This window comes from Salvelinus alpinus, chromosome 1, assembly GCF_045679555.1.
Source record: "Salvelinus alpinus chromosome 1, SLU_Salpinus.1, whole genome shotgun sequence".
In the NCBI taxonomy this organism is placed as follows: Eukaryota; Metazoa; Chordata; class Actinopteri; order Salmoniformes; family Salmonidae; genus Salvelinus; species Salvelinus alpinus.
In genome coordinates, this window is record NC_092086.1 from 90,218,750 (window position 1) to 90,241,237 (window position 22,488).

Here is a 22,488-nt window from a genome sequence, read left to right on the forward strand (position 1 = left end):
CTATTTAAACTCAACCTTGGATGACTTCTGAATCCACGCTTTGCATTCGCTGCCATCTGGGTTGTTTGTGGGAGACGGAGCTCCCGAGACAATGAGCCCTACATAAACTCCTCCTGTCTCCCTCCTTCCTATCTCCCCATCCCTGTCTCCCCCTTCTCCCCTCGTTCCCTCCCTCTCGCCCTGCCTCTCTCTCTCTCTCTCCCTCCCTCATCCCTCCCTGTCTTCCCCTGCCACTCCTCCCCTCCCTCCTTTCCTACCCTGCCTCCCAGTGGTGGCAGAGAGAGCACCTGGCAGTCAGGCCGTCTGCTCTATTGGGCCATGGGGCTGCTGTCTGTCACGCCACAGTGCTGGCCTGTTACGGGGCTCCACCACACCGCCACACTGTACAGCGCCGCACTGTGTGCTGTCATGGCTTGACCCCGCGCCGCACGCATCCACACTGTCACCCTCACCACACTCTAACAAGCCCGACTGTACGCCATGGCAGCCCGACATGCTGCAGCCAATCAGTCTGGGAGAGAAGGACTGGGAAGGAGGGAGGGAGAGGGAGGATAAGAGCGAGAAAGAGAGGGGGGAGGGGGACGGAGAGAGATAGATAGATATCGAAATGGAGGAAGGGAGAGAGAGGATACGTATATGGAAAAAAGGGAGAAAAGAGGAGACGATAGACAAACAGTGAAAAGGGAGAAGAAGCTGGACTGTAAGAATTGGGGGAGGGCTGCCTGTGAAACCAGCCAGTCTCTCACGCCAGTCACTGAGTGTGTGGTCTCCTAGCAACACTGTCTGCATGTGTCTCTCTCCATCTACTAAATATTCACAAAGGGGGATGTTAGCGCTGTCGTTCATTATTATCTGAATGGGAAAGTTAACATGCTACGGATCCAATTTTACCCTGCTTAATTAGTATTTCTGTGTACACCTACATCGTGTCTTAATTGTCATGGTATATCTGTAACAAATAGATACCATATGCTGTGCAGAGAGTGCCATTCTTATATATTCTCCAGATAATAGACAGTCAGCTCTCAGGCTACCAGCCAAATTACACAAACATGTATTATGGAAATCCATAAAGGCCTACTATGAAATTAGATTGGGAGCAACCATGGTTACCATGCTGTATTTGGTGTATATGGTTGTTGTTGTTTTTGTTGTTGTTGTTTGGCTATAGAATAGATAATGTACCTTTCTTATGACAGAACAAGGCAAGAGAATACAGTGTGTTGTTGAGTCACTGTGATGTAATGTATGGTCAGAGAGGAACCCTACTGGGATACTACATGGAATTACTGCCAACCACTGGGCTGCTTACATGAAAACAAATGAATTCAAAGACCCAGAAAAAAAGCATTCTATCATACAACACTTGGGAAATAGAGTGGTATTGGGTTTCTCCAAAATAAAAATTAATGCATGTGACAGGCATTTGTATTTATTCAGTGGAACCCATTGAGATCAGGGTCTCATTTACAATGGTGCCCCGAGGACAGCAGTACAACAATTAAAAATCTTCACCAAATTACAGAATCAACACTACAGTTTCAAACACCACAAGTACAATTATTTACATTCAATCCAAATCGCTGCAATTCTCATTAAATTCATTTAACATTAAAGTCCTAAACTGTCCTAGAGGCACCAGAGAGTCAAAATGTAGGGAGATTTGTCCTCTATCCAAAAATGGGGGGCACTAAACTGAAGGTGGATTTATCTAGATCGGTACAGAATAGTGGAACCTCGAGAGTTAACCATCCCTGTGAACGGGTTTGGTGTCTCATATTTTAAAATGTTAACAGTGAACACATATACACACGCAAACACACGTGTATGCGTATTCACACATACAGATAAACACACTGCACACATGTAGTACACCCTCCTTGTTTGGTATATTCCCTCTTCCGCCCTGCATTGGCTGCTCCTCTTCCTCTGCATTGTTCAAACTGAGTGACCAATGAATCTTTCATGGAGTTGGAACCAAAAATATACTCCAAATAAACGTCCTCCTTCCTCCTCTCACCCGGCCATACCACTGGCTTTCTGTTCCACTAGCACACATAACTCATTGACAGCAACTAATGGAGGATAATAATATGGCTAACTTTCATTTGTGTGATGAGTATTAACACATTAATATGCTACATATACAGTACCAGTCAAAAGTTTGGTCTTTTATACTATTTTCTACATTGTAGAATAATAGTGAAGACATCAAAACTATGAAAAAACACATATTGAATAATGTAGTAACCAAAAAAGTGTTAAACAAATCAAAATATATTTTATATTTGAGATTCTTCAAAGTAGCCACCCTTTGCCTTGATGACAGCCTTGCACACTCTTCGCATTCTCTCAACCAGTTTCATGAGGTAGTCACCTGGAATACATTTCAATTATCAGGTGTGCCTTGTTAAGGTGTGTGTTTGAGCCAATCAGTTGTGTTGTGACAAGGTAGGGGTGGTATACAGAAGATAGCCCTATTTGGTAAAAGACCAAGTCCATATTATGGCAAGAACAGCTCAAATAAACAAAGAGAAACAACAGTCCATCATTACTTTAAGACATGAAGGTCAATCAATGCGGAAAATATCAAGAACTTTGAAAGTTTCTTCAATTGCAGTCGCAAAAAAACCATCAAGTGCTATGATGAAACTGGCTCTCATGAGGACCACCACAGGAAAGGAAGACCCAGAGTTACCTCTGCTGCAGAGGATAAGTTCATTAGATTTATCAGCCTCAGAATGTTCAGCCGAAATAAATGCTTCACAGAGTTCACGTAACAGACACATCTCAACATCAACTGTTCAGAGGAGACTGCGTGAATCAGGCCTTCATGGTAGAATTGCTGCAAAGAAACCACTACTAAAGGACACCAATAAGAAGAATAGACTTTTTGGGCCAAGAAACACATGCAATGGACATTAGAGCGGTTGAAATCTGTCCTTAGTCCAAATTTGAGATTTCTGGTTCCAACCACTGTGTCTTTGTAAAACGCACAGTAGATGAACGGATAATCTCCATGTGTGGGTCCCATCATGAAGCATGGATGTGTGATGGTGTGGGGGTGCTTTGCTGGGGATTTATTTAGAATTCAACACACTTAACCAGCGTGGCTACCACAGCATTCTGCAGCGATACGCCATCCCATCTGGTTTTTGCTTAGTGGGACTATCATTTGTTTTTCAACAGGACAATGATCCAAAACACATCCACCAGGCTGTGTAAGGGCTATTTGACCAAGAAGGAGAGTGATGGAGTGCTGCATCAGATGACCTGGCCTCCACAAAAAATGTTTACCTTTATTTAACTAGGCAAGTCAGTTAATAAGAAATTCTTATTTACAATGACGGCCTACACCGGCCAAATCAGGACGACGCTGGGCCAACTGTGCACCGCCCAATCACAGCTGGTTGTGATACAGCCTAGATTTGAACCAGGGTGTCTGTAGTGATGCGTCTAGGACTGAGATGCAGTGCCTTAGACCGTTGCGCCATTTGGGAGCCCCATTTGAGATGGATTGGGATGAGTTGGACAGCAGACTGAAGGAAAAGCAGTCAACAAGTGCTCAGCATATGTGGGAACTCCTTCAAGACTGTTGGAAAAGCATTTCTCATGAAGCTGGTTGAGAGAATGCCAAGAGTGTGCAAAGCTGTCATCAAGGCAAAGGGTGGCTACTTTGAAGAATCTCAAACATAAAATATATTTTGATTTGTTTTTGGTTACATTTTTGGTTACTACATGATTCCATATGTGTTATTTCATAGTTTTGATGTCTTCACTATTATTCTACAATGTAGAAAATAGTAAAAATAAAGAAAAACCCATGAATAGCTGTGTCCAAACTTTTGACTTGTACTGTATATTTTACATGTATATATATGTTTATGTGTGTGTGTGTGTGTGTGTACACTTGCATGCATAGTAAATTTGTATTACTTTTTTTTGTATATTACCTTACAATTATTTTATATTTTTGCAAGCATAAGAAAATTACAGTAAACTAATTGTGCATTTACTCTCTCAACTCTCTCTCTCTCTCTCTCTCTCTCTCTCTATGGTGCAGTCAACATACGAAGGCACTCAGTGACCTCCACCCCCCCCCCCCCCCTCCCTCCTGCAGTAACCTGCCCTTGGCTTCATCATCTCTGGTTGGAATCTGTAGTAGCCTGCCCTTGGCTTCATCATCTCTGGTTGGAATCTTCAGTAACCTGCCCTTGGCTTCATCATCTCTGGTTGGAATCTTCAGTAACCTGCCCTTGGCTTCATCATCTCTGGTTGGAATCTTCAGTAACCTGCCCTTGGCTTCATCATCTCTGGTTGGAATCTTCAGTAACCAACGTGACTCAGTGCACTCAGTACATGAACATTCACTGGCTAACAACACACACGTGAACACACAAACACGTACAAGCACGTGTGCATTCACACACACACATACACACCTTGTGCTCAAGAAAATATTTAATGAAGGAGAGGCCCCCCAGAGCTCCAAACACACACATCCACCTCTATTGTCTCAGACAAACACCCTCAGCAAGGAGTCCCAGACAATACCTTAGCTCTGCTTTGCTCTGCTCTGTGTGTGCGTGTGTGTGTTTGTTGTTTGTGTGTGAGAGAGAGGGAGAGAGAGAGAGAAAGAGGGAGGGAGGGGGGAGGGAGAGGAGAGAGAGAGAAGAGAGAGAGGAAAAGAGAGAGGAAGATATGCCGGCACTGGAAGCTCAGCATGTGTGGTACAGTATGTGCAGCATACACGCCATGATGAGAGGAGCGGCACAGCAGCACACCACACTCCTCAGTGATACCATTGGGCTGCTGCTGAGTCTCTCATCCAACAGGACAGCCTGCCCTCGAGGGACAGACACAGACACACTCTGCCTCGGCTGGCTCTGTGAGCCTGAATTTACACACACTCTAAACGGCAAGGCCAGCATGACCTGCTGCTGGTGTCCCGCGTTGCCATGGGAAATTTGGTAGCCACCATCATGTCATAGACAGACACAGACAGACAGACAGACAGACAGACAGACAGACAGACAGACAGACAGACAGACAGACAGACAGACAGACAGACAGACAGACAGACAGACAGACAGACAGACAGACAGACAGACAGACACAGACAGACAGACAAACTCAATCACTCACTCACATGCACGCACACAAATAAACAAACAAACAAAACAGCACACATCATGCAAACAAAAACACACACACACACACACTGATATCCCTCCCACTTCTAAATCTCTGGGGATCATCTTGGCTGGCTATGTCTGTCTACTGTCATGTGCTGTCTGTGCTGCTGAGTTCATCCCTCCCCTCTGGGTAGCTGAGGAATAGAGAGGGCATGTGTGTGTAGAAAGAGGGAAGGTGTGTTTGTGTGTGCGTGAGAGAGAGAGAGAGAGAGAGAGAGAGAGGAGGGTAGCAGTAATGACAATGGGAAAAATGCAGTTCCTCAGGGAGGAGGGGGCAGAAGCTTAAAGACGCACACACTCCAGAACACTAAGCCAGCATCCTTTTCTAAACAGGATCTGACTATCCTTTCGTATTTTATGTAAATTAACCTGCAACATTGCCCTGCCCCCTCCTTGTTGCTCTGAACTCCTCTATTGTATAATGCAGAGCATTGGTTTGTTTTATATGCAAACAAAATTGCATGGCAATAAAATATGCACATTTGTTTTTAGGCAAACCTACAATGCCTCTGATATCATTGAAGATATTTAGTAGCATTATGAAGCAATGAACCAGGACTGTATGAATACAATCATCAATCGATCAAATGTATTTATAAAGCCCTTTTTACGTCAGCAGATGTCACAAAGTGCTGTACAGAGACCCAGCCTAAAACCCCAAAGAGCAAGCAATGCACATGTAGAAGCACGGTGGCTAGGAACAACTCCCTAGAAAGGCAGGAACCTAGGAAGACACCTAGAGAGGAAACAGGCTCTGAGGGGTGGCCAGTCTTCTTCTGACTGTGCCGGGGGATATTATAGGAGTACAAGGACATTAAGGCAAGATCGTTCTTCAAGATGTTCAAACGTTCATAGATGACCAGCAGGGTCAAATAATAATCACAGTGGTTATAGAGGGTGCAACAGGTCAGCACCTCAGGAGTAAATGTCAGTTGGCTTTTCATAGCATTCAGAGATTGAGATGGCAGGTGCGGTAGAGAGAGATAGAGTGTACCAACCCCTTTAATATTATAATGGTAGTCTAACATCTCCCCAAATTGCTAACGCATATTTAGTCTGAGAAGACAACAGTGTCTAAGAGTGACAACAAATACTGTAGTTGGGGTCTATTACTGAGTGGAATATATTTACATACTGTATAGCAAACCCAGATGAGATCCATGACAATTAGCATGGTATAAGGAGAAGATAGAGCCATCCCCCTGCTGATTAAACAGCATGATCATTACACAGGTGCACCATGTGCTGAGAACAATAAAAGGCCACTCAAAAATGTGCAGTTTTGTCACACAATGCCACAGACGTCTAAAGTTTTGAGGGAGCGTGCAATTGGCTTGCTGACTGCAGGAATCTCCACCAGATCTGTTGCCAGAGAATGTTATGTTCATTTCTCTACCATACGCCGCCTTAAACATCGTTTTAGAGAATTTGGCAGTACAGTGATCCCTCGCCACTTCGCGGTTCACTTATCGCGGATTCGCTATTTCGCGGATTTTCATAATGCATTTTTTATTTTTTTTTGGTGCATTGTGCTCTGCATTCTGATTCGCTAAAAACTCACTCCCGCTTCTTGTATCAAAACATGCTACGAATTGTGCTATCATTTTGTCGTCTCGTGCAGTTATGTGTACGTACATAAAACAGCTTGGCAAATTTACATTAAGTTGGCCAGGAAGGAAGGAAGGACTAACGCTTGGTCGCTTAGCAACCATGGTGCGAATGGCCACTGAACTTAAGCGAGTAGCTGAGGAATGGGACCCTTTGATGAGCCGTTCATTACAGTTCTCCAACGTAATCGATGGTGGCATGTCGGTGTACAAGGATCTTTTTGCAAAGAAGAAAAAAGAGCGACAACAGCTGCCTATCACTATGCTCTTCTCCCGAACAAACACACCTGCACCGCGGGCTTCAGAAGAAGAGAACACTGCAGAGCGCAGTCAGGATGCAGCGGCCCAGTCTGAAGAGCAGTGAAACGGCCTACACGTGAGTCACTGTATTTGTATACATGTAATAGTTGCTAATTGTAAAAAAAAAAAGAAGTTTTCTATTTCGCGGATTTCACTTATCGCGGGTCATTTTCGGAACGTAACCCCCGCGATAAACGAGGGATTACTGTACGTCCAACCGGCCTCATAACCGCAGACCATGTGTAATGACACCAGCCCAGGACCTCCACATCTGGCTTCTTCACCTGCGGGATGGTCTGAGACCAGCCAATCGTACAGCTGATGAAACTGTGGGTTTGCACAACTGAAGAATTTCTGTACAAACTGTCAGAAACCATCTCAGGGAAGCTCATTTGCGTGCTCATCATCCTCATCAGGGTCTTGACCTGACTGCAGTTCGGCATTGTAACCAACTTCAGTTGCCAAATGCTCACCTTCAATGGCCACTGGCACGCTGGAGAAGTGTGCTTTTCATGGATGAAGCCAAGCTAGAGCTCTATTTGACGATCACAGCGACTGGGGCAGATGTTGTGATTAAGAAAATACGCACATTTTCTCTAACCCTAAATACACAAATATGTATTTTACAGTTATAAGGAAGGTGAAATCTTATAGTTAGTTGTTTTGTTAATTGATTATACTACCTTTAGAACAAATATAAGTCATTCCAAGCCTTATTCAACCAGTTTTGTTCAATAGGAAATACATAATATAAAATATTTCATATTTTATCATATTTGTACTGTGTACTTGAGCTTGTGTCCTCAAAAGTGACTACACCTCAGAAATGTATAACTATTTTTACCAGAAAGGTGAGATTTGAACCTTTCTTGGAGTATGCAGCATTACTAGTTATTGTTTATGGCCCTCTCATAATAAATCATTACTTTTGGGTATTATGTAATTACATTTTCGATTACATTTAGTTACATTTAAGAGTTTATTACCATATTTTGTAAGCAAAACTATTTGACTCATATTGTAATTAATTATAGATGATATTTCATAGAAATCTGGAAACACTGGACAGCTACTTTAAAATAGGCTATGTTGTGCACTCCAATCGCACAGCAATTGTCACGGCAGTCGTCGGAATTAGACCAAGGTGCAGCGTGGTAGGCGTACATTTTCCTTTTATTAAATGAACAACGAACAAAAACAACAAAATCAAACAACGAAACGTGAAGCTATACAACTAGCGCTGACAGGCTACTAAACATAGACAAGATCCCACAAACACAAATGAGGAAATGGCTACCTAAATATGATTCCCAATCAGAGACAATGATAAACAGCTGCCTCTGATTGGGAACCATATCAGGCCACCATAGAAATACAATATCACCTAGATGACCCACCCAAGTCACTATCACGCCCCAACCAACACAGAGAAAAAACAGCTTACTAGGGTCAGGGTGTGACAGTACCCCCCCCCCCCCCAAAGGTGCGGACTCCGACCGCAACACCTGACTCAATAGTGGAGGGTCCGGGTGGGCATCTATGATGGATGACACAGGGCGTCGGGGGCGGCTCCGGTGCGGGACGAAGTACCCACTCCGCTCGCAGATACGTCTTCCTCCATGGCAGCTCTGGTGCGGGGATCGTTGCCCGGAAGCTCCGGACCGTGGGTCGTCGCCGGAGGCACCGGACCGTGGATCGTCGCCGGAGGCCCCGGACCGTGGATCGTCGCAGGAGGCTCTGGACTGAGAACCCTGCTGAAGGCTCCGGACCGCATACCGTCGCTGGAGGCTCCGGAACCGTAGACCGTCTCAGGAGGTTCCGGACCGTAGACCGTCTCAGGAGGTTCCGGACCGTAGACCGTCTCAGGAGGTTCCGGACCGTAGACCGTCTCAGGAGGTTCCGGACCGTAGACCGTCTCAGGAGGTTCCGGACCGTAGACCGTCTCAGGAGGTTCCAGACCGTGGCCCGTCGTTGTAGGTTCCGGACCGTGGCCCGTCGTTGTAGGTTCCGGACCGTGGCCCGTCGTTGTAGGTTCCGGACCGTGGCCCGTCGACCGGAGGCTCCGGACTGTGGAGACGCACTGAAGGCCTGATGCGTGGTGCCGGCACTGGTGGCACCGGGCTGATAACACGCACCTATGGGAGAGTGTGGGGAAGAGGCACAGGACATACTGGACTGTGGAGGCGCACTGGAGACCTGATGCGTTGGACCGGTACAGGTGGCACCGGGCTGATGACACGCACCTCAGGGCGAGTGCGGGGAAGAGGAACACGACGGACCTGACTGGGGACACGCACTTGAGGGAGAGTGCGAGGAGCAGGAACAGGACACACCTGACTGGGAAAGCGCACTAGAGTGAGAGTGCGAGGAGTTGACACAGGACGCACTGGGTTGTGAAGGTACACTGGAGACCTGGTGTGTATAGCCGGCATCAATTGTTACGGAACTTTAACACACGTTTCAGGACGAGTACGGGGAGCTGACTCAGGTGGCACCAAACTGACAACACGTTCCTTTATTCCAAATCCGTGCGTCCTCCACCAACTCAACAACTCCCCCATTTCTCTCTCCTCCGAATTCTCCTTCTTCTCCCAGACTGGCTCTGGTTCACTCCTCGGCTCCGCCGACTGCTCCATGCTCCCCCCCCAAAAAAAGTATTGGGGTTTCTGGCATACCTCCCCGACATCGTCGCTGTCACTCCTTCACTGCTTCCACCTGCCTCCATGGCAGTCTCTTCTCTCCTGCTATAATGTCCAAGATGTTCTCTCCCTAATCTCCTCTATCGACCAGGATGCCATTATCTCCCGAGCACGCTGCTTGGTCCGTTGTTGGTGGGATCTTCTGTCACGGCAGTCGTCGGAATGAGACCAAGGTGCAGCGTCGTAGGCGTACATTTTCCTTTTATTAAATGAACAACGAACAAAAACAACAAAATCAACGAACGAAACGTGAAGCGAAACAACTAGCGCTGACAGGCAACTAAACATAGACAAGATCCCACAAACACTAATGAGGAAATGGCTACCTAAATATGATCCCCAATCAGAGACAATGATAAACAGCTGCCTCTGATTGGGAAAATATATCAGGCCACCATAGAAATACAATATCACCTAGATGACCCACCCAAGTCACTATCACGCCCCAACCAACACAGGGAAAACACAGCTTACTATGGTCAGGGCGTGACAGCAATACTGTATCCTACCCATACTATCACATTTAAATAGGCTACCGGTCTATTTACTTTCGAGTAATGAGCAATGGATAAATGGTAGACTAATATTTGTTGTGTAGCAGGAATAAATCAGTCATGTCAGAAAAGGAGAGACATGTCCTGCAATATTATTAAGATGTAGGCCTATATAATACAAGTAAAATAAACTAATTAGGGATAACAGACATGCTGCTATGCGATCTCCTTGCCAACGCCAAATGCATCAGTTTTATCATTAGGCCTATACATTTTAACGTTTTCTTTAGCCTACCATTATTATAATTCCCATGCATCAAACACCTCCATTTCCCTCAAAAGAACAATATTTGCTTGCAATACAGTTGATCAACCACTAGAAGTTGTGTGTAGGCATGGTCTGAGATTTTGCGTGGAGATATGCTCACTTTCCGGACAAGTTCAAAATTGATAACAACCTTTGCGGGAAAACTGGCACACGCATGTTTTAGAGTCTTTTCTCTGCCCACGCACTTTGATAAATGAGGCCCCTGAAGTGGAGCGAGCAGCATGGAGCAGCCTGTCTGAAATGTTTACCTCTGCTGTTTCTGGGCCAGCCAGCAGAAGAGAGGAGAGAGGGATGCTACTGGAGGGAGCTCTGCTGCTGTGCTGTTTCCCCTCCCTCACTGTTGTGTATGATTCATGTTCCGTTAAACCACTTATTTGAACCATTTACGTCGCTTATCTGTTTTTCCCTATCGCTGTCCTCCTCTGTTCCTTTCAACCGCCTCTGTTGATGAGCAGGGATCGTATTCTAAATCCAACTCTCTACTTCTCTGTCTCCCTCCCTCTCTTGTTTACTATAGTATAAATCCTCGATGAACCTTTTCCCCTTTTTGAGTTTTTAGTAAATTCATGTCTGGGTTTCGATCAGATAGAGAGGAGCTCATCAACACAAGCTGAGTACTATGTGGAGATGAGAGGGCTGTTAGGAGAGACACACACACAGCACAGTCTCTTATTGAAACCCTCATCTCTGTCGTGTTTATTAGTTGTATAATGGTAGTTATTATGATTGATCTAGACTTCCAGAACCTTACACACTTTGAGGAGTTTCTGCGTAAACAAATAATTGCCATGTAGTTCTGCAGGCTAGCTACTTCTCCTTTGCTATCTAGCCAACTAAATCTAACACGGATCAAGCAGCTGAAATGACAGCAATTTAGTTTGTTTTACCTTCGTTTCTATTGCCATTTATTTGGATATATCCATTATAATGATCCTGATACATGAATTTGCCTGGCTCAGAGAAGCTGTCAGTCTTGTCATGTTCATATGCATGGTACTGTGGAGATTGCACTAATCTACTACCAAATCTGGGATAGGTCTTCATCCTGTGAGCACCCAGCACCACACGCCAGCTCCCATCCATCCCCAGCTTTAGAGAGGACTACAGCTGGACTCCACAGTCACTCTGCAGTCTAATATTACTGCACCTGCTCTGGTTCCTTAACCCACACTCAGAGACACACTCTCTCTCTCTCTCTCGCTCGCTCGCTCCCTCCCTCCCTCCCTCCCCACAAACAGGGCTCCGAATCATACTGTATATAATCATACTGCTCACATTCTGGTCCGGTCAAATACAATTTTGGGATTCCAGGAAAGCTGCAGTAAAAGATTCATCGCAGATCAGCCAGATCAGGAGCCCGGCAATGCCAGAATTCTAGTGGAGAAAGGAGCTTTAAACATGAGCATCTGCCATGTCTGTCTGACACTCGCCAGTTCCTCCCTCCGTCTCCCTCTCTGTCTCTCTCCGTCTCTCTCTCTCTCTCGCCCTCTGTAAGCCTTTTCTTGCCCCCTGTCTGTCGGGCTCAATTGAGTATCCCTCCATCTTTCAATCACTCGTCATCTCTGGAATCCCACCACGTCTTTGTCTGGAACGACTAGCCCTCATCAAAGGGAAATGGCTAGATAGTGTGTTTGCCTTTCTCTCTTTCCCTCTCTCGTTCATTGCAGTGGACCCTCGTTTCCCTCCTTCAGTCATCATCCCCACTTACACACCTATCCACGCCGGTGTTGCTGTTTGCATCCTACTCATTGATATCTTGAAATAAAGGATACCAGAATTATGTGAGGTTTCCAACAATGCTGCTGAAACGTGTGTGTTTTTCATTCATGCTTCCTCAGTGAGAAGCTGCTCAAAATATAGAGGGTTCATTGGGTTCATTGGCTCCAACTGTCCTTTCTCAGATGGAAGATAGCATTAGCAATGAAAACACTGAATTGTGTGACCTTCAGGGAGAAAGGGTTCCGTGGGAATTTGTACGTTACTACTGCATTGGCCACCTTTGTAGTAGGAGAAAGACTTTGGCGCTGTGTTCTTGTCCACCACCACTAGGAGTTGAGATTCTCTGTCTGCTATAATCACTGAACTTTGGAGGAGTTCAGGGACATTGGATGAGGATGATGATGCTTGATGCTTTTAACTTCTGTTTTAAACAATATTGTAGGATACCTTGGTACCTAAAGCACTCTCTCATAGACACACCGACACTAACAGAGATGCAAACACACACAGAAATCTCTATATGTAGATTGATTTTCAAACAGAAATATGATCCAACCCCAACATATACACGTACATCTATAGTATAATACCACTATGTAAGTAAGCTTTCACTATAAAAGCAAATCATAAAACAAACATAGAAGCGAGTAAGGAGCGGTGCCATCTAGATGCCAGTCAATTCATGTATTGCACTGGAAGTTGCAGTAAATTCAACTAACCAGAAATTCAATGGACACATATTACACACATACACTCCTGAACCTGAGAACTTTTGACAGGATATGGAATTGCAGCCTGGTCTCATAGACTAGATGTAACATAGTAAATGTCAATCCGGGACACACTCAAATGAGTATGATATGTAACATTTGGTATGGTGCATAAGACAGAAGGCTACTTAAGGCAAAAATGAATAATAATAACGCGAATGTCTAGCAACCCAAAGGTTGCGTGTTCGAATCTCATCACGGACAACTTGAGCATTTTATCAACTTTTCAACTACTTAATTATTTTTAGCTACTTTGCAACTACTTAGCATGTTAGCTAGCCCTTCTCCTAACCCTAACCTTAACCATTTAAGCTAACCCTTCCCCTAACCATAACCTTAACCTAACTCCTAACCTTAACCTATAACCCTAACCCCTAGCCAAGCTAACGTTAGTCAGCTAGCTAACATTAGTATTAGCCACCTTGCTAACATTAACCACAACAATTTGGAATTCGTAAACATTTAGAAAATTCGTTACATATTGTACATTAAGTAAATTCATAACATATTGTACATTTTGCAAATTCGTAAAATATCATACGAATTGTAATTTGTAATACATCATACGAAATGGATGATGGACATGCACAAATTAATATATACCATAAGAAATGTAACATTTACTAAATGGAGTATCTCGGATTTACACAAAGAATAATATGAAATGCTCCGAGACCAGGTTGGGAATTGGATTCAGTCAAATAAATTATGTTAGCATACAGATGTGTGTAGACACCATTGCGCATGTGGAGTTGAGCTTCTTAACTAAAACTCCTCATTGTGCCCATCCAAATAAAATGTAATTATGATTATTATTTATGAAAAGCTTATAATTATTTGCATAGAATGTGTGTGTGTAGAAATGCTCCACATTGCTCTGCAAGGGTGGGGACACATGTCTGCAGTCACAGTCACACAAAAAGCCTTGAAATCACCCACCCCACCAACCCCCCTCCTGTAATTTAGTAGGTCTACATTTGGTGCTTATTTGTCAGTCTCAACAACATCAAAAAATCTGCCTAAAATGTATGTCTGTGTGAGTGAGCGGGAGTCACGTTTGAGCCAGTATCCAGCACTAAAATGTTACACACACAACCCGGCACGCCTCCACCTCTCTGTTTGTCCAATTTAACGACCGTGGATATGACATGTAGCATATGCATTCTCACGTTGGCATTGCATTTATTTGAGATTAAATTATATTAGGTAAAGCAATTATATAAAATAGCTTCACGAACTCCTCAAAACAAATGATCATCCCAGCCAGACGAGCACATCCCCAACCCAACAGCCCAAATGGCAAACCAGTTTACCTGACAACGCGCACAGGCGTGCGTAATGTCTACACCCGAATATTTATCCACATAAACAAAATCAGCCATGTAATTATTATGAATTCCAATGAAACTATCGGTATGTTTTACGTGACGACAACGTCTGACGAGTGGTTTTCTGACACAGTGGTCCGCTCATATGATTAAAACGATGCCATGCATGGGCTCCATCATCACAAGTCAGCTGATCGACTTCTTGTTTTCGTGTGAAATATTTACGAGCGCTAGCCACTACTGAATTTAAGACCTGGGCTACGTTATCTTTATAGTTCTGTCGCAAATAAAGCAGACATGCTGACTAGAGTTTTTGTGAAAAATTGCATCGCCTACAAACACACGATATGGCCTCTACTAGACTAGGCTACTTGTGCTACAGCAGAAAGTGCGTAAATTGTTGTGGAAAAACACTTACACCTCTCGCTCCTATAAACATTGACTTCACATGCAATTAAACCGTAGGGTATATCACATGCAATTGCATATCAATGGAATATGATTTCATCGATGGCGCTTGGTTATTCAAATAAGAGGCAACATTTGCTGTTCCTATAACATGTTAAGGGAAATAAATGGAAAGGCATTACCTTGTAAAAAAAAAACGGAGGTATGGCTTGGCGCAGGGGTAAGTGCCGATATCCAGTAGTAAAATCAGACAACAACAAAACCACGCCGGGATGTTGATGATGACATTGCCGTCTTCGTGGAAGAACGGTAAAAAAATACACTTTTTCCAGATGTGTCGAGAAATACTGAAAGATAGAATATAGAAATGGGCGGATCTTAGAAGATTGCTGGCTCTTGTTTACATGCACAGCGTTTCTATTTGTTCACCGATTAAATTGGCACTATGGGCTACCCTTTAAGAATTCTGATTGAAATCCATGGTGCAGTTCATTGCGACGTTACAAAATGCTATTCTCCCCCCAAAAAAACCATTCACAAATAAAATAATGGAACGCTCCTAAATTTTGCGCGTTATCTGAACCATCCGATAAAACATGGATGGCTTAAATTTAAAAAATTAACAACTGCACAAATAAACACAGAAATGTCGGTTCAAGCGGTGCGCTACCAGATATTTGCATTTATATTAATATTAATAATTGTTCTCCAGAGGAGGCCATTGGTTGATCAAATAGCGGATGCAACGAGGCAGGTTTATGAAGATTCCATAACGCGCGTCTCGCTCAACCGATGTGACACTCTGGTTTTTTAAATTGTCGAGTCGACATATCTGATCGCCTTACCGAGTATACATTTTCTAAGTATTTGTTTTCTACATTTCTGCCCTTTTCCCCGCCTCTCTCTATCGACTCAGGTTGAGTAGTATTTACAATTTCGTCTGCGGTCTCATTGCAGACGTAAGCAGTCTGGCAGCGTGTGCTTATTATATCCGAGGTTCACAGCAGCACATCTTTTTACCTTAGAAAATGACAGACAGAGGCTACAACATATATTAATTCACACATACAATCACACACGGCTTGGAAAAAGCACAGTGTTTACCGGTTGACATGACACATATTTACATCAAACTCATTGAACTCTAACAGACAGAGTCCCAAAAAAATATTCAGAGATACATTCAACCACTTCAAGACTTAAGCAATTCATCAATTTATCTGAATAGGCTGTTATGTTATGAAGTTATTTTAAACATAGTTATTCACCCTATCACTTCATTGGGTTCTTCCTATTGCGCCCCTTTAGGGCTGTTTTCATATTGAGAACGGCAAACTAAATAGTGAGCAGAGTGAGTTAAATTGGGATTTTATTGGCGGTGGAACTGTCCAAAAACTGTTTTACATTCCACGATCCTTTTAAAAAACAGATATCATGTCTATTCAATTACCACATTATAACAGTTGCCTACTATGCTACAAGTTCTAGGCTGTCTGTCGTGGTGGTATTATTTTAATCCATTCATGTTTCTCCTCGCCTTCTGCCTGCAATAAGAGGTTCACTCATTAGGCTGTCAAAAAGGATCTATTATATTGACAACATAGTTGAGTGACCAGGAGGAGGCGAGATCAGGTGGGGCCATTCTAGCCAATGAGAGGGCAGATAGGCGTGTGAATAACAGGCACATTTCCGATATAAAATAGTTTTTTTCAAAGTTGTCGAAATGCCATGCGCTTCAACTCATATAAGTGCATTCATAACAACCTAACCATTGCTAAACTTATATTTGATAAAATAAGCCTCACGTAGCATGTTAGAAAAAAAAAAATGTTGACCAAATTTAACATTCTCATTGACCATACAGATATTTCTCACTTCGTGGTCGTATTTTCGTGGACAGATTTGGGGCAGAATAAACACTCTTGCTTTGCCTCCTCTCTGGCTATATCAGCTGTCAGGACAAGGCGCTGTTCAGTGACCGTGGTGCTGAATCAACTATCAGTCTCCTGTTTAGGCTACCTTATTTCACGTTGGTCGCGGTACTGTCCATAGTGCTGAATGTTTGTGGGCCTGAGCGCTGTCCTGTTCAGTTGCCGTGGTACTGAATAGGTGATAACTTGTTTTCTTTGAGCTGAACTAGCAACTGCCCATTTTGCTGAATGCTTGTGAGCCGGTAGGGCACATCAATGACGATAAAAGTATTGTGCGGGCTGTCTTGTTAGACTTCAGTGCAGCTTTTGACGTTATCGATCATAGTCTGCTGCTGGAAAAACGTATGTGTTATGGCTTTGCACCCACAGTTATGATGTGGATAAAGAACTACTAACAGAACACAGAGGGTGTTCTTTAATGGAAGCCTCTCAAACATAATCCAGGTAGAAGCAGGAATTCCCCCAGGGTAGCTGTTTAGGACACTTGCTTTTTTCAAGCTTTACTAGTAAGGCCAGTGTGTCTATGTATGCAGATGACTCAACACTATACATGTCAGCTACTACAGTGACTGAAATGACTGCAACACTTAACAAGAGCTGCAGTTGGTTTCGGAATAGGTAGCAAGGAATAAGTTAGTACTAAATATTTCCAAAACTAAAAGCATTGTATTTGGGACAAATCATTCACTAAACCCTATACCTCAACTACATATCGTACTGAATAATTTGGAAATGAAGCAAGTTGAGGTGACTAAACTGCTTTGGAGTAACGCTGGACTGTAAACTGTCATGGTCAAAACGTATTGAAACAACATTAGCTAAGATGGGGAGAAGTCTGTCCATAATAAAGTGTTGCTCTGCATTCTTAAAAGCACTATCAATAAGGCAGGTCCAACGGGCCCTGGTTTTGTCGCACCTAGAATACTGTTCAGTAGTGTGGTCAGGTGCCACAAAGAGGGACTTGGGAAAATTGCAGTTGGCTCAGATCAGAGCAGCAGGGCTGGCCCTTAAACGTACACAGAGAGCTAACATTAATGACATGCATGTCAAGCTCTCATGACTCAAAGTGGAAGAGAGATTGACTTCATCATTACTTGTTTTTGTAAGAGGTGTTGACATGCTGAAGGTACAAATACTAGCACACAGCTCGGACACCCATGCATACCCCACAAGACATGCCACCAGTCCAGAACAGACTATGGGAGGTGCACAGTACAACATAGAGCCATGACTACATGGAAATCTATTCCACATCAGGTAACTGATGCAAGCAGTATAATCAGATTTAAAAAGCAGGTAAAAATACACTTTATGGAACAGCGGGGACTGTGAAGTAACACAAACATAGGCACATGCATACACACACATGATAACATACGCACAATACACATGCATACACACACACGATAACATACGCACTATACACACGTACACATGGATTTCTGCGTTGCCCTCTGCCTGAGGGCACACACTTAGTGTGTTGTGACTTCTGTAATTATTGTTTTGTAATGTTTTTAAAATTGTATAACTGCCTTAATTTTTCCGGACATGTAGTAACCAAGTGTTAAACGAATCTAAATATATTTGAGATTCTTCAAAGTAGCCACCCTTTGCCTTGATGATAGCTTTGAAACATTCTTGACAATATTTCAACCAGCTTCACCTGGAATGCTTGTCCAACAGTCTTGAAGGAGTTCCCATATATGCTGAGCAGCTAATGGGGATCCATAATAAATACAAATACAAAATGGATTCCCGCAGGCTAGAGATGTCTTGCAACTTCTATTATTTCAGTTACAACACAGGGGTCCAATGGAACAAAAATAAGTTGACGCTGGATAGTGAACAATGCCGGAAAATTCTTTGTGCAAAACAAACTTCCAGAAGTAATCAAGGCACTCTCATGTAGTGGAACATTTAAAAAACCTGTATTGTTTTACGGCTTACGCATGGTAAGAATTAAAAAATCTCAACAGCCTCAACAGATTCCAGTCATGCAGTCATCAGTCCATTACATGTTTTCTAACAAGTCTTTAGCAGAGAAAATTGTAGTTCTTTACCTGGTTCCTCCTGATAAGTTTTTTTAAAGTGTTTTCATTGTCTTTATGTAGCCATAGATTCTCTATGATTATATGTAAATATCACTTGGAGAAATCATATCCATTATGTACTGTGTATGGCTAAGCTCCAAACCAGGGAGATGGAAGAAATATGAGAAAGCTGAGGGTATATGTGTAATACCCTTTCTAGATAGATAAAATAGTTATAGGCCTACTTTTAGTGCTTTATTCTCTTTGAAGGGCAACAGGTGACGCTAGACCTGTAGAGCACCAGTTGCCTATTTGAGAAATGCGCCAGAGTTATATTGTCACGATCGTCGTAATGAGGCAGAGTGGACCAAGGCGCAACGTGATAGAACGACATCTTCTTTTTATTTTGAAGACGAACAAAAAAACAACAAACAGACGACCGTGAAGCTATTCAAACAAATAGTGCTGACACTAAACACTACACATAGACAATTACTCACAATAGCCTAATGCCTATGGCTGCCTTAAATATGGCTCCCAATCAGAGACAATGAATGACAGCTGTCTCTGATTGAGAACCATTCAGGCAACCATAGACCTACCTAGACACCTACACTCAACACAAACCCATACACTCTACCCAAAACCCCCTATACCATACAACCACCCAAGACGAGACAAATACACAAACATCCCCCCTGTCACACCCTGACCTAACCAAAATATTACAGAAAATAAAGATAACTAAGGCCAGGGCGTGACATATATGGAGGATAATGAGTAGTCAAATTAATGAGAATCATGCCCAAGATAATGTAGCATATAGTGAGTCCTTTTTAAAATGTATTCATATTTGGTGATAAGTCTACACCTTGTTATTCATATTTCACAGCCCCTGAAAGCCAGATGTGGTGCTCAACACATCCCTTCGAAGGCGCCCTTCTGTCTCTACAGAGTGTAGGCCTACAGCAGGTGTCTTCAACTTTTTCTTGCCCAGGGACCCCCTCCCAGGCAAACCGGCGACCCAGACCCTAGCAAAAAAAATGTGCTTCACATCTTCACGTCTTTAACATCAGGTGAATGATAATGGCAAGGAGAAATAATAACCATTTTAAAATGAATAGATTTGGTAGATAGTTGTTAATTATTTTGACCTCCACATTATAATTGGAAGAGGAAGTACAAACTCTAACATCGCCTATTAGCTAGAAAGGGAACTCCAAACACATTTTCACTAAGAGCAGCTGTTTAGCTGGTTAAACAAAGGTTAGCCATGTGTTGGCAAAAATGCATATCCTAGTTAAGAAAGCTTGCCAGCGGCACCTGCCGCACTGGTAGCTTATTCATGGGTGCTTTTTCAAAGCCTATGTCAGACAGTCCAGTGAGCGTAATTGGCTAAAGCCAAAGAGCGTAATTGGCATTTGCTCAATTTTACGAGTTGAAAAATAAAATTGACATAATTAGAAATAAGATATCCTCCTCTTTTCTGCTATGGGTATGTAATTCCAAATGAATTTATTCTGTTTTTGCTAGCAATATTCATCAAAATATTTTAATAAAAACTAAATATTTTCCACTTAAAGGAAGAATATATATATATTTTCGCAGACCCCCTGCAGTACTAGGGTTCCATGGACCCCCGGTTGAATACCCCTGGTCTACAGGGATCCTCCCACGGTCTAGAAAGTCAGAAGACATATCGGGCATGTATGGAATTTGTGTAGCTGACATGCATCAGATCATTTCAATGTCAGGATAAGCATCTGACGTCTCATGAACCACATCAATATAATATAATGATATGTGTATCTGGAATGCACTCATTCATGTCAGATTTCAATGCACGTTCACACTGGAACATACTCTAAACATTGTGACTGACATGACACTTGCCAAGCACTCCAGCTGAAGGTCGGTACCCTGCGGCCCCAAATGTGCTAGTCCGGCCATGAACAAGAACCAAATCCTTTTCCAATTAAATGTAATTTAACCAGCTTGGCCAAGTGTATTCTAGTTTGTCAAGTAGAATGTTTGGTGGAAAATCTATTTTACATTGTGTTATGACAGATAGACCTAAAACATTTCCCTGATCTTTTTATTGATATTCCGTAGGCTAGAACTAATAATATGGTGGTGCTCATATTATAAAAGTTAGATCATTTAGGAAGGCCTGTATACAGTCCTAGTCCTATTCCAAGTAAATATGAAGAATGCTCACACTTTTCCTTTTATCTATGTAACTACAATTTATCATTCTCATACTCAACCTGTTTTTCGACTTCAATTGTGCAAGCACATACCTAGCTCTCAAAAACCGTTCTCGGTACATAGGGTTTCCAGCGGTTACATTTAACCATGGTTGGCTCCATGTGAACTACAATTCCGAGTGTCTAGTTTGAGAAAAAGACGCCTCACAAGTCCTCAACTGGCAGCTTCATTAAATATTACCCGCAAAACACCAGTCTCAACGCAACAGTGAAGAGGCGACTCCGGGATGCTGGCCTTCAAGGCAGAGTTCCTCTGTCCAGTATCTGTGTTCTTTTGCCCATCTTAATCTTTTCTTTTTATTGGCTAGTCTGAGATATGTATTTTTCTTTGCAACTCTGCCTAGAAGGCCAGCATCCCGGAGTCGCCTCTTCACTGTTGACATTGAGACTGGGTACTATTTAATGAAGCTGCCAGTTGAGAATTTGTGAGGCGTCTGTTTCTCAAACTAGACACTCTAATCTACTTATCCTCTTGCTCAGTTGTGCACCGGGGCCTCCCACTCCTCTTTCTATTCTGGTTAGAGCCAGTTTGCGCTGTTCTGTGAAGGGAGTGGTACACAGCCGGCTTTGTTATTGTTTGAACAGCAGATTACTAATACAGGACCAGCGACGGAACCTATGAAGGTGGCTGATATTAATTTCAAATACGTGCAGTTTATGATCTACAGTCTGTTTTCCTAAGTCCAACTCTATAGAATATGTTTTTGAACACTTACATACACTACCGTACACAGCGTTGTACGAGATCTTCAGTTTCTTGGCAATTTCTCACATGGAATAGCCTTAATTTCTCAGAACAAGAATAGACTGACGAGTTTCAGAAGAAAGGTCTTTGTTTCTAGCCATTTTGAGCCTGTAATCGAACCCACAAATGCTGATGCTTCAGATACTCAACTAGTCTAATGAAGGCCGGTTTTATTGCTTCTTTAATCAGAACAACAGTTTTCAGCTGTGCTAATATAATTGCAAAATGGTTTTCAAATGATCAATTAGCCTTTTAAAATTATAAACTTGGATTAGATAACACAACATGCCACTGATGGTTGCTAATAATGGGCTTCTGTACGCCTATGTAAATATTCCATTAAAAATCTGCCTTTTCCAGCTACAATAGTAATTTACAACATTAACCTCTCTGTGCCCGCTGTCTACTCTCTACTTCATATGGCAGCTGAAGGACTGGCACACACCTGAAAGAGGTACTGTCATACTGAATGTTGCCCTGAATTCTTGAATGTTGTACATTTATAAAGTAAGACTAATCTCTTTTAGGGTCTCTTTTAAAGTGATGCTCCAGAACTTTTATATAATTTCAGCCAGTTGTTTTGAAAGTGGTGCTCACAAGCCAAAACGGGTCCCCATTTTTTGTGTACTACATCATCCAATTATGTACTACGTCGGCCATTTCGTAT

General features: G+C 42.9%; 1 protein-coding gene across 1 annotated transcript in view; it reads right to left on the bottom strand.

Moving 5' to 3' along the window:
* The window catches only part of LOC139533647 (neuronal tyrosine-phosphorylated phosphoinositide-3-kinase adapter 1-like), a 32,193-nt gene extending 16,361 nt beyond the window's left edge, over positions 1 to 15,832 (bottom strand). The window contains exon 1 of the mRNA XM_071331875.1: positions 15,031 to 15,832. The gene's annotated coding sequence lies outside the window, so the exon portion shown is untranslated. The remainder of the gene's footprint in view (positions 1 to 15,030) is intronic.
* Between the last annotated feature and the right edge of the window lie 6,656 nt (positions 15,833 to 22,488).